At 38.2% G+C, this 17,443-nt stretch overlaps 1 long non-coding RNA gene across 1 annotated transcript in view; it reads left to right on the top strand.

Moving 5' to 3' along the window:
* Positions 1 to 16,562: 16,562 nt before the first annotated feature.
* The window catches only part of LOC108530918 (uncharacterized), a 3,677-nt gene continuing 2,796 nt past the window's right edge, over positions 16,563 to 17,443 (top strand). Inside the window, exon 1 of the long non-coding RNA XR_001886023.1 lies at positions 16,563 to 16,652. This is a non-coding gene — a long non-coding RNA (uncharacterized LOC108530918). The remainder of the gene's footprint in view (positions 16,653 to 17,443) is intronic.

The following is a 17,443-nucleotide window of genomic DNA, read 5'->3' as shown; positions in this document are numbered from 1 at the left end:
TCTTTAATCAGACTTACCTGCTATGGACTATTTATATCCAAGTACCCAAAAGGTGAGGTAGAATCTAAGAGTGAGTTCATAATATTGGTTCTTATACTCAGCTCTCTGTCAGAGAATGAATGCATAAACAACAGCTTTTTTTAAAAAAAAAAACCATCAATTTACATCTGTTTAAGTAGGACAATATATTTTCTCTTCTTTAATAACCAGAAATTGGCCTTTCTGTGAAATAACTGAATATGTATTTTTCCTTTAGCTGGCTCCAAAACTTCTTATTAGGCACTATTTCACAGAAAATAACAAATTATATGTTATGGTCTGATTGCTTAAAATAGGTATTTCTGAGTAGAAGAAAAAACATTAGAATGAAAATACTTTGAAAATATATCAATTACTTTAGCCATAAAGAGAATTCTGGAAAATAAAAGCAGATGTGAACGTGATTCAAATTTAATATATTTGAAACGTAAAGTAAAAATATAATACACCTGGATAGAATTATGCAAATTGCATGGATAAAATTTTCCCCTAGGGATAACTTCAGCGTGTTCTCTAAATCCATTTTAGAAAAGAAAAGTGGAGATAATCTTTTGATATTTTCTAAAACTGATGCATAGTCTTTTCCTCAGTCTAATCAATTAATAAAACAAATATTCTAAAAGAATTATATGCAGCTCTATATGATTATGAACTGTCTCTGCTTAATTTTTGGTAATCAAACATTTTTATTACTTCAGTCATTTGACAGTACTCTCAAAGGAATCACCTTACTCTAATTGTTCTCATTCTCAGACATAAATCTTTTCATTAGATGTAAGTGTTCATTTTTTAGACATGAGTAGTTTTAAACAGGCAGTATGGAATTGAATAAACAACATGAGATTAGGGTCAAAAGACTTGAGTTCTTAAAAATGATTTAGCAAGAGATCTTGGATACGTTGTCATGTTTTTGAGTTTCATTTCCTCATTTGTACAGTAGAAGGGAAAATACATGTTTAACTGAGCTGTTTTGTGGATCAAACGAGACAATGTGTATGAAAAAACACAAAGTACTATTTATATGCCATTAATATCGTATTCAGGAAATAACTTCAGAAAAATAATCCGGTAGAAGTGACCTTTTTGTTTTCAGATACTCAAGACAAATACACATAATTACTGTGTGGGTCACAGCGTCATTTTTTTCTTTGCTTAACAATAACTCTACCAACCCAAACTAGAGATGTATGAAGTTGAAAAGATTACCATCAACTTTTAAGTCTTAACATATTTTTTGGTAGTTCGCTAATAAGGATAACAATCCAACACTTCATGTATCTCAGACCTGAAAATTATAAATCATTTTAATACAAAAGCGTTAGCTTTTCAGTTTTTCCCATGTGCATCATGTTTTACTCTACAGAATGTTGAGTACACACTGTTTAAAAATAATTAGCGCTACGGTACGGCATTGCGTGGATCCACGGTCTCGGCTCTTTGGTCCTGCATTGTTTGAGATGCTGTAGGTGGTTCAACATTGTGTTAAGTTGCACGTACATTATTAGTTCTGTATCCGAAGACACTGGCTCTGTACCCTTTCAATAAGGCTCTGGGAGTTCCCCCAGCCAAGCAGAGACAGGGTTCAGGGAGCCCAACAGAGTAGAGTAGTGGGGAGTGTGTGTGAGTGAGAGTGCACGCGTGAGCGCACAGGACAGAGGCGTCGAGGTGCGGGGCGGACTCCTACACAAGTTCCAAAGGCCACCGCGTCCGTGGCTTTCGGCCCGAGCGGGACAGGGGGAAGCGGGTGGAACGGCCTGCACGAAGTGGGCAGCGCTCCGGGAATTTGGCGGCAGGGTTGGAGGGAGAGGGGTCTCGCGAGGGTTTCAGGGCGTGGCTGGAGTAGGGGGCGCGCGGCGAGTGTGCGCGGGTGTGCGCGCGCGAGAGGGCGAGTGTGAGCGCGGTGAGTGTGAGCGCGGCGAGTGTGCGGCCGCGTCGCCATTCCTCGTGACGTCAGAGTGTATTGTTGTGAGCGGGGCCGAGCGGAGCATCCCCGGAGCTGTCACCGCGGCGGCCGCGGCGGTGGCGCAGCGCGAGCCCCGCCACGAGCGAGCCGCCCGGCGGCGCCGCCCCCGCCCTGCCCGGCCAGCCGCGGCGCCGCCGCCGCCCCGCCGCGCCGCCGCCGCCGCGCGCCCCCCCCCCGCCGCCGGCCGCCGCCGGCGCCGCGCTGTGCCGCCGCCGCCGCGCTCCGCGCGCCCACCCACTCCACCCCACCCCCGTCGCTCCATCGCCTCCCACCGCCGCCGCCGCCGCGGCCGCGCCGCCCGGCGCACCTCCCCCCGCGGAGCGAGTGCGGGTACGCGTGGTCACTGCGGTCATTGTCTCCGCGCCGAACCCGCGAGCACCCGTGGATCCCCAGGTCATCAGTCAGAAACCATCACGATGAGATGCAAACTGGAAAGACAAGAGGTAAGAGAAGAAGTGACGGCGCGCACCTGGCCGAGCTGCGTCCGGCCTGTCGTACCGCCCCCCCGACCGCCGCGCTGCGCCTCCGCCGGCCCGCGCAGTTCGCCCCCGCGCCGGTCCCGCGGCGGTGAGAGAACGGCCAGCTTCAGCCCGAGCCGGCCGTCCCGCTCGCCGGGGCTCCTGCTCCTTTGTTATTTCTGCGGAGTGGGCTGCGCTGGGGCCCCTGTCGTATGTGCGTGCGCGCGCGGAGGCGGCGCCAGCGTTATCTACGGAGCCCCGCGTCCGGGACCGCCCGGGCATTCTCGGCGTGACTTCGCTCTCGGGGCTGGGCTGTGCCTTCTCGCGCGGCGGTGATTTCCGGGCGCTCAGGCCGCCGCTAGACTTCCCTCTCTGGCCCGCTCCGGAGCCTCTTTGTGTGGCAATTACGCACTTCCCTCCGGCCCCTCCACGCCCCCGGATTCGATCAATTAACTCTGTGCACAGTTCCTGGTGTTGCTATGTTGGCGTTTGGAGTTCAAACATTTTAACCGTGTTACACGTGCATGCACGGTGTGTGTCCGATACGGACTTGTGGGGCGTGTGCATGTGGGCTAGGTGGTTGCGTGTCTGTGTGCCGTGTCGTGTGCATTATGTGTGCACACTGATACGTGTATGTTTTGTGTGGTTCCAGTTCGTTTGTGTTTGCAGGTATTGTGCTCTGCTCGATGTTTGTGTGTACATTCTGTGCACGTGTGTGCAATTTGTGAGTGTCTGTGTGTATGTGTGTTTGGTGAAGTTGGGTCAGTGTCATTTATAGTGGGAGGTTATTAAGAGTGTACAGCTAGGTGTATTTTACTGCTGGCTTCCTGGGCGGTGTTACTTGACTGCTTTTCCTTTTCTTTAACCTTTCGGAGCTTACGTTTTAATCATCGAAAGAATGTCTCTATAGAAATGCCGGTTGGCAGAGGGGCGTCGGCGTCTTTGGTTTGATGCATGTATATGTGTGGGTTTTTCTTTTCTTTCTTTCTTTTTTCTCCCTATCTTCTTCTTTTAAAGGACAGCTGTGAAAGGATTTTTCAAAAGGATATTTCTGTACCGTGTGTCTCGGGAATGCCAGGCATTACATTTGAAGCTAAGCCTTTCAGGGGTTTGGCTGCATAAATTAAATATTTATTCACCAACTTACTATCTGGTATAAATTGGCCAAAAGAAAGCAGACTGCGTGCAGCGGGGGTTTTGGGGGGGGGGGAGCAGGACATGTTATTGGGTTGACTTTGTAAAGATTGTTTTACTGTAACTGTAGTCATTTTGAAAAGCGTTTGAGTAACTACATTATGCTCAAGGAGAACATTTGTCAAAAGTAATTATCTGAGTTTGGTTGAAGGGCCTTGCTCTGGTATGTATCTGGATTCTAGCAAAGGGTTTTAGATAATTGGCCCTATTACCCAGCGAAGAAGTGACAAAGTCCTTTTTAATTGCAATCTAGTTATTGGTAGCTGGAGTGCCCAGGTCCCTTTACTTAATCTCTTAATTTTGTAGTGTTATTTCTCCCCTTATCTGTGATTATGTTAATCGCTAAATCTCTCACTCTGTGGATGAATGGGCAGGTGATAGTGATTCTTTAATGAACTGCATCTGGAAGAGGAAACTAAGTTGTCGAGAAAATGTGAGAAGTAAGCAGTAAGTGTTAAGTAGATGCCAGATTGATGTTATCACTGAGTTTTTGCTGGAGCATAGTACATTACTTATTGTTTGCTCGGCCATTAATTCAGAATTGTGTGGGGACGTGCAAGGCTTCTGAAAATGCATTATTCAGGTTTCGTGGAGTGGCAATCAAGTACTATTAGAGAGCTTCAGTGTATATTTTAAGCAAGTGAGCAATGAGTTGATTTATAAATATTTAAAAATAATGATTCATGAATTAGCCATATCTGCCTGCAGAGAATTATTTAATGAATAACATTACTCTGATGGAATTTAAAGCTAGCCATTTGTATTCAATCAGTATATGTTACTATTCTTGAAGATACTGTGTTTTATTTGATCTAATAATGATATATCTGCATTGATAGAATTTGAAAGAGATTTCTAAGTCACAGGTTTTTGTTAAAAGTTGGATTTTCCTCTCGAAAAGTTCATTGATGGGAAAAGACACACTAGGAGTCATCAACACAAAAGAACGATAGACCAGATGTCTCTATTTTAACCAGACATATTGAACTAGTAGTTATGGTAATTTTTCAATTTGGTTCAACTTATTTTTCCCCTGGTAGTTGTATAAATGTGTATGTGTTCAAAATGTGACAGCTAAAATCAAATACTGAATAAAATTGCAAAGAATTGTACTGGAAATGTCATTTTCAGAAATGTATGATTTGTGTAAGTAACTTATCTAATTATTATTTTGTGAAGAAAGGGGAAATTGATCCATTTGGTTAATGGTGATAACTGGTCACCATTAACCAAATTAATATTTGGTTAATTTTCATTTTCTCTTTATGATTACATGAATGCATATGGACTTGAACTCTCTTCTAAACTTGCATGATAAATTTTACTTTTATAATTGATAGTATTTTAAGCATTTCTGTGATATAGATACTATCATTTTGTGTTTTACAATGCTCCTGATGATTTTGCTGTTGTTGTTAGGGACTTTTAGCCTTTTCTTCATCAAATGTTAAAGGAGGTGCCTGATTTTAAAAGTAAAGATTCAGGATGGATAGAAATATATAACTCAATATGTGGTTTTTGCAATAAATGAACTAAAGAGAGAGTACTCCAGTTAACATTAAGAATGATGATCTTCCAATTAATGCAGAATATGTTATATATCTCTCTCTTGCTGGAGTGAGTGTGTGTATTTGCGCACGCATGTGTGTGATTTTCTTGAAAGATAGGACATCAGGGGAGAGGAAATGCAAAATAGATATTTTGAACCATGACCAAAGGCTTATGTATAAATGTAGCTTTGCCTTCACTTAAAGAAAAATATATGTGGAAGAGAATATATCTTTCTAGTGTAACTAAGACTTTCCAGTTCACAGCAGAATTTCTATTTTCTTTCTTTGTGAGAAAAAGTATATGGTTTCCAAATTTGTAAACTCTTGAGTGGCAACTCTAGGGATTGTGTTTTAGATATAGATGCAGCTATCAAGCTATATCATTTTCCTCAAAGAAGTATGTAATGCTTACATGTGTTAGGCTTGCTTACTCTATGAAAGAAGGAGTAGTGGTATAATTTGCCTGTGTTTCAGGAATGCAGTGATTATTGACAGGCTGCCATTTTAAAACAGTAATACCACATCTTTTTTTCCCCTTCTTTTTTCTCCTGCCCTGCATCAGTTGCAGAAATTTCAGCCTTTAGCCTCCTCCCCTCCCCCACAGCCTTCTGCAGTTGTAGTTGTTACTTTGCGCATTGCCATTTAATATGGAGTCGGCTCCCAAACCAGATGCATTTTCATCTGTTTTATCTGCTCTTCTAAGGTTGTAGAGTCTCAGAGGATCCCACAATCACATGGAAGTATCTTCTGTCTTAATATTTGTAGACCACAATAAGAATAAAAATCAAAATCGTAACTCATGTCGAGCTGGGGCTTTGACTTTAATCCTTTTGACTTTTATCTCAAGTCTTCACTCTGTTACTATAAATACAGTTTAAACCATTGTGAAACGATCTTCATGCTTCTTTGTAAAAAATGGGGATTTGACAGGACTTTGTTTTACTGCACTAAGGCGTTTCTTTGTTACTGGCTTAACACAGAACATACTGTTATTTATATATTTATTCTAGGTTAATTCTTTTTTTGACATGCAAAAATATTGCTTTGAGAAGTGCTTTTTGATATCTTCATCACTTTGTTCTATAGGGAATGCTGCTTTTAAGATAATAGTTTAATGTATTAATTTGTTCCCTGAGTTTCCTTTTATTTGTTTTATTCCTTACAATCTTTGTTTAGTCTCAGTGACACCTGAAAATAAATCTTAACTATTTCAATAGCTTTGTGCTTGGTAACATGGCTGATTCATTTACTTGTAGTTTAGATACATTCACACAGATAATGAACATTAGTTTGTTGGTTGGTTTTTTTTTCTCTCTCTCTCTCTCTCTCGCTCTCTCTCTGTGTGTGTGTGTGTGTGTGTGTGTGTGTGTGTTTCTTGGTAGTTCAAGGTGACCTTTGGGTAAAAAATTTTTAATGACAAATTCACCTCATTGTTGGAAGAAAACAGGCACATAACCTTTTACGACACAGCAGGGTTACTGAAGGTTTTAAATCAATTAAAATTTGGTGAATCATATTGTGTTAAAAATTAATGTATACTGTGCAAAACATTCACACAGATTTCGTTTAATTAATAAAGGAAATCTGTGTGAATGTTTTGCACAGTGTAGATTGTTTTGCATAATGCATTACATTCTAAATAAATTGTTAGGGTTTCTATAAAATAAAGCTGATTGGTATTGGTAGTTGTTAAAATTTTTAAAAAGCAATTCATAATTGTGTAATTTACTGGTTGCCTTACCTTTTGTCTTTGTATTTGAGAAATAGATACAATTTTTCAGGAGTGATAAGCATGGTGATAGGTGATAGGGGAGAGGGTGTGTACTGCCATTGACATTTTCTCACTGTGTTAATGGTACTTTGATTTTAGGTTATAATCAGGCATTCTTAAGAGCTGAAAAATTTTGGCGTGTGATTTGGGTCATCCCAAAGGTACACAAGAGCATAATTGACAATGCAGTTGGATCATGAACCTGGCGAATACAGTTTTGCAAATGTAGTTTTATTTTTAATCACTAAAATTTCAGTTGTTTTGATTCAGCTATTTTGTGGTCTGCACATAGCATCATTTCTTTATATCTATACTTCATCATCTCTTCTTTCAAACATGGAACCTAAATTTCTGTTTTGCAGTTTGAAAGATAAAAAAGAGTTTAACGATCTCTATGCCTATTTAGAAAGAATTGAGTTTCAAGCTGAATAAAAATGTACTTGAAAGAATGAGTAATGTGAACTTAGACCTGGTGTTTAGGTTGTTAATTTTTTATTTCCTGCTGACATGAAAGTGAATTTTAAGAATTGATTATTTCTTAAGTTTTTCTTTTTTCTTTTTTTCAAATTCCTGGGTAACAGATGATTTCTTGGATGCCAGAAATGGGCTATTTTCTAGGTGTACTGTGGCTTTTAGACTTGTAGAGTTGTACCTGGAAGGGAATTTCACTACAGAGAAGTTAACTGATAAAGGGATTGAATTCAACATTTAATAAGGTAGTGATTTTTAAACTTCACTGAAATGCATTGGAGAAGTGAAATATGGCCCCTAAACACATTGCAGGCTCCTACATATATGATTCAGATGCTGTAGAGGATAAAAAGATATATCCTTAAGCAGTATAAAGTTTGGTAGAGGAACAAGAAAAAGTGGAGGATGACTGAGCTGACACCATCTGTAGGTGACACATGAATGATCAAGCAGGTGCTCATTTACAGATTTACAGAAGGCAGAAGCTATGTGGTATGTGGTGATCGTGGAATGCTCAGTGGATTAGATTAAACTTGGTTTGGCCTTGAAATATGAGTAAGTTTAAGCAGGTGAAGAGAGAGCATTCTAAGAAGAGAGAACGACATGGGCAGAGGTGAGGTGCAGGCAAGAGGATAGGGGTGACGAGTGGAGGAATCTAGAAATACCAGAAGACTTGGGGGCATAGGCACTGGGATAGAATTGAAAATGTAATTGTGATCAGACTGGGGAGGGATTTAAAGCCATTTTAATATTCAGTGAGTTTTACTATGGGGCTGTTGTAGTTAGGTGGTGATAGAAAGGGAATTAAAGACTTACTCCCCATTCCCCCCACCCCACACACACAAAGAAGCACAAAACAAAATGAATATCACTTATGTCATAAGTCTTACGACATACATTTGTACAGTGATGGAGGATGCACTAGTGGTCTGAGGGTGTTTCTGAATGTTTTCATTACTTGGTACTAAAGAGTCTGAAAACAAAATTAAATGATACAATTAATTCTGTCTCATGTCCTTTACCAAATGAGGCAAAGTGAAAAAAAAAGTCAGTAAATTATATACATTACATTTGTGTAAGACTTCTTAGAGCACTCTGTTCCCTAAAATACCCTGTTGAGATTAGTCAGTAGCTAGGACTATCCCAGTAACTGTTTCTGAGAGTGGTTTAATGATATTCCCCAATATCATCATCCTGTCTATAAAAAGCAAGGCTGGGACAATATATATATGTGTGTCTGTGCATGCACATACATACACATATATACACATTTTATGTTTATATGTATGTGTGTATATGTATGTGTGTATGTGTGTCTGTGTGTGTGTATGTATGTATAATTTTTTTCTATGTAACCTCTCATTTAAAAAAAAACACACACACTGATGTGAATTTAATTGATCTGTTGCATGGAAGCATAGGGAGGGCCCAAGTCTATGTCATACCTATTCCCTGCCTTTCGGGTTGCCTACATATGTATTCTCCTCCCTCAGTCCCTTCCTCTCACTCTCTCTTCCTCCTTCCTTCCCTCTTTTCCTTCTGACATTCTGCTTGAAATTATTACCTTCCTTTACATTTTTAACTTTTCCTTGAAAGTTCATCAGTGGCAGATCCTGGCTCCTTCGTGATAGGGCCAGGAGGAGGGGCATCGGTATACAACCCCTTTCAGCTATTTGCCAGCACTGAGTGCCTTGATTGTTCTGCTTTTGTCCCTGCACAGTTGGTAGCTGCCAAAATCTAGCCCTGACGGAAACTTTCCCTGAAGAGCCCTTGGGGAACAAATAGAAACATTATATGATTAGCCACATTGTTTTCATTATTAAACAAATCTACATAAAGGGGTAGCAATTAACAGCTTTATCAATCTGAACTTAGACACCTACCTCTCCTCTTCCCTCAGTATTCCCACTTGAAGTAGTAACAATTAACTGTTGCTGGTTTTAATGTCAGCAAGTGACAACACTAAATTGGGAATAGGCACTTCTCCTGGTTGATTGACATATAGCCCTCTGACACATTCTTTTGTAGTTTTAAGGCAAATTTATGCCCTGAGGTTAGCACCAAAGGGCTTGTCAGAACATTGCCTTTAATAGCTGAAATATATAACTTAAATGACATCCAAGACCTTAGCTTTGGTGGAACTTTTAGAATCTGAGGAATTCACCAAGGCAGTGCAATTTAGACTCAGTGGACAGGCTTAGAAATTGTAAGCTTTTCCTAAATATATACATGTGTAATTTATGATACAATTATTTATCATTGCTTTATTTTGCATATCTGTAGCGTAAATTAGTCCAGAGAAAACTAGATTATGATTTTTTAAAACAATTGCACAATTGGTATTTTGACAAGTACATGTATTCCATTTTCTTCATGCATCTGTTTATTTAAAAAATAAAAGTAAATCATCATAATTATTTCTGACTTATAGAAGGGAGCAGGATGGACCATCCTTTATTCAGAAGGTGAATGGCATTTCTAAGATACTATTAACCATAATGTATTAGAACCTATTTTAATAATTTTCAGGAAATAGAAATTGGATCTTTGGGTTTGTTTTCCAGCTCAGTCATAGAGTCATGATACAGTGAGGCTGTTGTTTATTCTTCATTTTTTAATGTCAAAAATAAATTACTACATATGTAATCTGCACATACATCAAATCCTTGTTGACATAGCCACAGAATTAAGTCACTGCCTGGAACGTCAGGACTCTGTGACCCTGCACTCCCACCACCACCCCAAATGTCCACACAACAAATAAACCCTTATTTTAACAAGTATATATAATAAATTGCCTTCTTTTTTAAAAAAATGTATTATATCTTCAAAACCTTGCAATTAGAAATTGTTGTAATATTTTTCTTTTCATTTCTTGTCCCTCTCATTTGTAAATCTTAGAAATTTAATTAATTTTTAAAAATCAGATTTCTTGATGATTTTCTTGATGGTTTCATTGCTCTCTTCCCATCACTTTTAACTCTTTGCTACTCACTTGAGTGTCCCCTTCTCTCAGTTGCCCCTTGAGTGTTGGTATATTTCAGCGTATTTCCTCCCCCTCCTCTTTGCCCCACACCCTTGGTCAGCTTGCCTAGCCCAGTGGCAAGTCTTCTCTGATGAGGCTGTCAGCCCTGATCTTTCCCCTGAATTTTAGGATTTTGTTAATAATTTCTTTTGTCTATCTTCATGTATTGTGGATATTTCAAATGAAATTTATCCAGTTCATTTAAACATTTATTGGATACTTTCAACAATTGTGTCATGCATTGGGCAAAGAAGAATGTGACAGCATTCCTGTCTATTAGGGGGTTATCTATGTGTTCCTAAGCACATGGTGTCCAGAGCAAGTGGTAGATTCTGTCTTCTGAATATAGCTCACATTTAACTCCTCCTCTTTTCATTCACTACATCTTACTTAGTTCTGACCTTCCAAATAGTTGTGTCTCTGATCTCTTTTCCAAATCTTACTCACTGAAGCTGTAGTTATTTTTAAAAAACAGTTATAATCTTACTGAGTCATTCCTGTTTAAAACGTTTGTGATTACCTTTAAATGAAAGTACCTGAGGCCATAAGAAGCCCTTTTCAATGCTGACAACACTGTTTTAAAGTGATAAATTATTGCATTTTCTAATAATATACAGAATTTAGCATGTTTTATTTATTATACACCACACCACCCCTCCCATCTTGTAGCAATTTCTACAGCCTTAGATTTATGTTCTATTCTTTTAAAACACATCAAACTAGTTATTTTTAACATTAGTTAATTGATTACATTTATCAGCTTATTTAATCAACTTCTATGTTCAACTTTCTTATATCACACTCCCTCTTTCTAAATTGCTTTTCACAGCTTTATAATTTTTATGTGAAAGTCTTTGGGTAGCAAACATTCTTAGTTTTTGTGGGGTGAAAAGGTTTTGTTTTGCATTCACCTTTAAAATATTTTTTATTAAACTTTTAACTTTGAGATACAGACTCACATGAAGTTATAAAAATTAGAAAATAAAAGGATGAGCAGATGGTCACATATCCTCTCCCTGTCATTCTTACTCTCTCTTGAAATCCTTCCTATCCTCAAAAAATTGAATCTGAATACAGTCAAGATTGGGTACAAAAGTAATTAAAACCACCTTTTTGAAGCATTATCCCCTGAATTTGTGGATTACAATTGAAAAAATAAAAGGAGAAACTTAGTAGGAAAAAACAAAAAGATCTCATGTTACCCGCACCTTTGAATGATAATTTAGCTAGTTATAAAAGTCGGCTGATAATTTTTTATCCTTAGTACTTTGGAAATGTTCATTTGTCATGTTCATGCATCAATGGATGTGATGTCTGCTCTACTGTGAGTTATATTGTTATTCTTAAAGAGGTATAATATACATTCTGTATCTGATAGTTGCTACAGGTTCTCTTTTATTTTTGAAGTTGTACGTTTTTAATACTGTGTCTTAATGTTTATGGGTGGACTTGACTTTATTCTACTTAGTGTCTATGTGTGTATATATATATATATATATATGCTTTAAAATGTGGATCATGCTGTGGTATATAACTTATTGATTGCATTTTATCACTGTCAGTCTATGAATTTTTTGAAGTATTTTAAGATTCCCCTTAATATCTAGCAAATTGTTATCTAGCTTATGGGTTGGGGATGATGCAAGAACAATGGGGAAAGGACTCCCTTAATTCTGTACATGATACAGTGATGAATGTATTGGTTTTATTATTCAGAATTCTGGACTGCCAGCAACAGAATACAACTCTTCCTAATTTGAGTAGAAAAGGAGCAGGGTTTTTTTTTGTTTGTTTTTTTTGGAGGTCATAAAGTATATCATATAATCAAAAAGGATCTGGAGAATGAGGCCTGACAAATAGGGATCAATAGAGGCTGGGCAGTAAAAACACACAGACAAGGTCATGCTTCAAGAATGGTCTAGTTGGAATATTGCTATGGGCACCAATAATAGTCACCACCATAACTCCATGCTTATTACATGAGACACTGCCAGTGTTCCCCATATGTCATGAATAGTCTCATAATTTGCTGTCTTTGCACCCCATGTTGAAGATTAAAATACATATTGAGGAGAATCAAATTGGCGGACTCTAGGTCCCATGTCTGTACCTTAGCTGCTAGAGAGCGATGAGAAAGTATATATGGCCCCTTCAACTCCTGTAGTGAAATATCTCCATTTGAATTTTCATAGCAACAATAAAGTCCACAACATTAAGGCTGAATGCCTTATCCCTTTCCCACTCCCATCAAGTTTTCTCCTCCTTTCTTTCATTTCCCAGTAAAGCCACCACCATTTCCACATTTGTTCAAGCCACAAACCCTCTTGTCAGTGTTATACCTTATTATGTTTTTTTTATACCCAGTAAATCACAGACTTCTGCCACCTTCATCTTTTTTCTTCTACTCTGTATTCAGATCCTTGTTTTTAAATGCTACACTTATCTATCCATTTCCACTATCATTGACCTTAATTCAGGCTGTATATGGGTTATGGAGACAGTGTAGATTAATGATGGTCTTAAGAGTCAGGCAGATTTGAGTTTGAGTCCAAATTCTGCCACTTTCTATGTGTTTGACCTTGAGAAAGTTACATAACGTCTCTCAATTTTATTTTCATTGTGTAATAAAGTAATAATAATATCTACCTTAAAGAGTAGTTGGACTATTTAAGATAATGTGTGTAGTGTAATTTTGTGTCTGACGTTAAAGATGCCAGTTAATGTTAGTATCTGGTAGCTTCCATCTTGCGAAGTTCCTGCAACAACTTTGTAATTAGTTTCACTGACTCTAGAATTACCTCCTCTGAGAATGATTCTTTTTGCATTTACAATCACTTATTTAAAAGTGAGACTGGTTCATGGTACCCGCTTTGAGTCTAAGTACTGTAGGAAATAGATGGTATTACTCTGAAGGGGTGATTGAAGAAAGTTAGGGTACAGTAAGAGAAAAGAACAGGATATAGTGAGGAAAAAAAGGCTTGCTCTGACTTTCAAATCAAGATAACTGTTTTCTAGTACATTGATTACAACACAGATTGGAAATGTTTGCAAAGTAAATAATCTCCTTTATATGTGCTAGTAAACTCTTCTTAAACTTAGTGTTGTAGCCTTCTTTTAAGAGTATAGGAATTCTGTATGATGGAATAACCTTAGTATATCAATCATAAAATTTTTACTAAAGGACAGTAATACCTTTATCACAAATTAATAATAGCAATAAGAACTAGTAATGATTGGGTACTTAATGTGCTTGATGCTGAACTAAACTTGTTATATGCATTATATTGCTTAATCCTATGAGTAAACCTAGGAGACATTTTATAATATTATTCACATTTTTCAAATGAAGAAATTGAGATTTAGAGTGTGTGTTAGTTGAGTTTCTCCCAGTTACAAGTGGAACAAATTTAACTCAAATTAGTTTAAGGAAAAAGGCTCACATAATGGAGAAATCCAGGAATGAACTTCAGTTCTAGGTGATGTAGTGACTTAGAGAATGTCATCAAAGTATTTGCTTTCTGTGGTTTTTTTTGGCTTTGTTTTTTTCTTGGCTTCATGGTGTAGGCAGGATTCTATTCAGGTATTGGACAAGATAAGATGGCCACTGGCACCACCTACATATGTTGTCAAACCTTAGTCAGGACAGCCTAAAGACAATCTAAGTCTCTTTTCCTCTCCCCAGCCCGTATCTCTCTCTTATTTTTTAAATGCCAATCCCAAAGAAGATTTTACTTTATCCTTGCTTGGCTGATATGCCCATTCCTGCACCAACAGCAATGGCCAAGATCAGGTATCATGATTGATTGCTATACAAGGATCACATAGAGAAGAGGAAAATTACACAAAAGCACCAATAAAAGGCAGATGGAAAGTATGCTGGAAAAACAAATTGTAAATGACATTGCCTTTGCTGTATAGACGGTGAATTAACTTGCTTAGCTTGTAAGTTGTGGAGGAATGATTCTAATCTAGGTCTGCCTGACTTTAGACCTTAAGTGTTCTAATGTAGGTACTCTTCGTTCATTACTTCTGGTATTATTTTTGTGATATTTATTTTATGCTAAATATATGTTAAAGCTCAGGCAGGCATTATAAAGAACCTAAATATCTCTTTGGTCTGTTTCTACTGAAGCTTACTTTCCTGATTTAGAGGCTAGAAGTTACCATGGATGATTTCTGTTCTGTTTTCCCCCAGAGACAAGTTTCTTTATGGTTATATAGGAATAGTCTATATATAATATTTATAATATAGTGTGACACAATTTAGAATCCAAGTACTATTTAGATCTTAACACACTAAAATATACATTTCTTCGTGGAGCTTCCAGGTACCTTCTGGATGCAAGTAAATATTTTTATTCACCATCTAAAATGCCCAAGAAGAACCTTTATTGATCATAATCCTTAGATGATATTAACTTACCACAGAGAACAAACGTTTCTTCTCCATTGAATGAATCCTCACTCGTTTTCTGAATATTGAGATTAGGTCAGCATCAGATAATGATTCCTTATTTCATGTAGAAATTTGTGGACATCACGGTCTTATTGCTGCCATTTTCTGTTTATTCATTTGACAACATTTCTCCTTCCCTAGAGCCCAAGTGAATCAAATGTAGTGTTTCAGAAATTTTTTTTTCTCTCCTTCTACCTCTTTATAACACATTTTACTTAGCTTTGTGGAAATTTATCTCTACTTTTTCAGCTTGGAAAGTGGATGGTTCTGAGAATTGATGTTTTTCATGCTCAGTCCTGGGCAGAGTTGCTACTATTTAAAGAGAAAACACATTTAGTCTAGATCCACCAGGATCTTTAATGAGAGAATGGGAAAAGAAACATGCTGTTGAATGTAAACAAAATATTATCTCCTATTCTCATCTTTTCTCCAATTTTATTTCTTTGTCATTTTTTGCGAATGCTCTGTTTACACACCAAGTTCCAGTAACTAAATAGGAATAGATGGACTGTCAGCAGGAAAAAAAAATGAATGTATAAATCTAGATATCGCATTTCCTTTCAATCTTCTAATGACACTTTTTTTTTTTGAGACAGAGTCTGGCTGTGTCATCCAGACTGGAGTGCAGTGGCAGGATCTTGGCTCACTGCAAGCTCCACCTACTGGGTTCACGCCATTCTCCTGCCTCAGCCTCCTGAGTAGCTTAAGCAACAGGTACCTGCCACCTCGCCTGGCTAATTTTTTGTATTTTTTTTTTCTTCTTTTGAGGCAGAGTCTTGCTCTGTTGCCCGGACTGGAGTGTAGTGGCTGGATCTCAGCTCACTGCAAGCTTTGCCTCCTGGGTTTACGCCATTCTCCTGCCTCAGCCTCCCGAGTAGCTGGGACTACAGGCGCCCGCCACCTCGCCCGGCTAGTTTTGTATTTTCAGTAGAGACGGGGTTTCACTGTGTTAGCCAGGATGGTCTCGATCTCCTGACCTCGTGATCCGCCCGTCTCGGCCTCCCAAAGTGCTGGGATTACAGGCTTGAGCCACCGCGCCTGGCCTAATTTTTTGTATTTTTAGTAGAGACAGGGTTTCACTGTGTTAGCCAGGATGGTCTCGATCTCCTGATCTTGTTGTCCGCCCACCTCAGCCTCCCAAAGTGCTGGGATTACAGGCGACACTACTTATTTTTTTTTGGAATTCACTGTTTTCTGAGCTCAGCTTCATAGTAGGAAATGCACTCATGAAAGTTAAACGCATTTTTCCATTGGTCAAAAGCTTTAGTGGAAAATGAAGCCCTTAATCCGGGGAGTCTACCTTCTCCTATCTTTGTATGAAATTTTATCTTTTATCTTCTTGGTGCTAGGTGCTAGTGGTAGGCGGTTCAGGTGGGAAAAGCAAATCTAAGCACATGAAAGGCATCATCTAGAGAAATGGGTGATAGGGAACCAAATAATGGGACTTTAATAAAACAGTGTTTGAAGTTTTTTCATGTGTGTTTGTACATGTTTATATTAAATAGAATCTACAATGGAAAAAACGTCTTTTAAGTTATTTAAATAAAAATCTTTCTCTATCTTTAATATGTGAGCAAGTAGATATTACCTTATAAGCATTAGATTGATGACAGTTTTTTTCATTTTTCCTCCTTAGGGGACATGTGGTGGCATCATACTTCTTTGCTGCCTTGAATTAGGCATAACCATTTTTGTTTTGTTACCTCTGACTTGCAGCTTTTACGGGTCAGTATTTTATTCACTTTATTGCTTTTCTGGTTGTATTGATCACAGAAGCTGGTGACAAGATGGAATTTTAGTTAACTTGGTTCTTGGCTGGAAATGTAGATGTCAGTGAGAAATAAGCATTTGTTTCGCTCTGCTGAGATTTTGGGGTTGATTTTTACTGTTGCATATCTCTGCCTATCCTGACAGAGTCAATCTTTATAAGAAAACAGGTGTTTTATTCCAGGCCACCCTTTACTTTTGTTTATGAGGCACTAAAATATATAATTACATGCTTCAGAGATCTGTTAGGAAAACAAAGTTAAGTCCCTTTGTTTTTTTTCCTTCTCCATTACATTAAATTGATTTGTAAAATCTTCCTTTCCAGTATTTATGTTTTGTTATTTTAAACTCATAAAACCAGTAAAAAATTTTTTTCATTACAAGGGAAATCTTTTTGTATTCTGTCTTAAGATAATCTTGTTTATATTTTTGCCTTATAAAATAACTGTCTTTCCTCCCATTTGTCTGCTGAGGAGGAAAGTTTTTTAACCAGTGAGAGTAGAACAATCATTGTTAACAAGGAATTGAATTCCAAGATTGTTGGAAAGATAGAGAAAGGGCACCTGGACATTTTAAATGAGTTCAAGTTCCCAAGTTGAGACAAATTGTGTTTCATTGAAAAGGTATGGCCAGATTTCCACACCACTGAGAAGGGGAAGGCAGACACTGTAGTAACAATACTTCTTTCTTTCTTCCTTTCTTTTCTTTCCTTTATCCCCCTATGCCACCTTTTTTTTTTTTTTTTTTTT

The sequence above is a fragment of the Rhinopithecus bieti genome, unplaced genomic scaffold (assembly GCF_001698545.2).
Source record: "Rhinopithecus bieti isolate Rb0 unplaced genomic scaffold, ASM169854v2 scaffold_5260, whole genome shotgun sequence".
NCBI lineage: Eukaryota > Metazoa > Chordata > Mammalia > Primates > Cercopithecidae > Rhinopithecus > Rhinopithecus bieti.
Note: the sequence above shows the minus strand (reverse complement) of the source record. Positions and strands in the feature narration are given on the sequence as shown.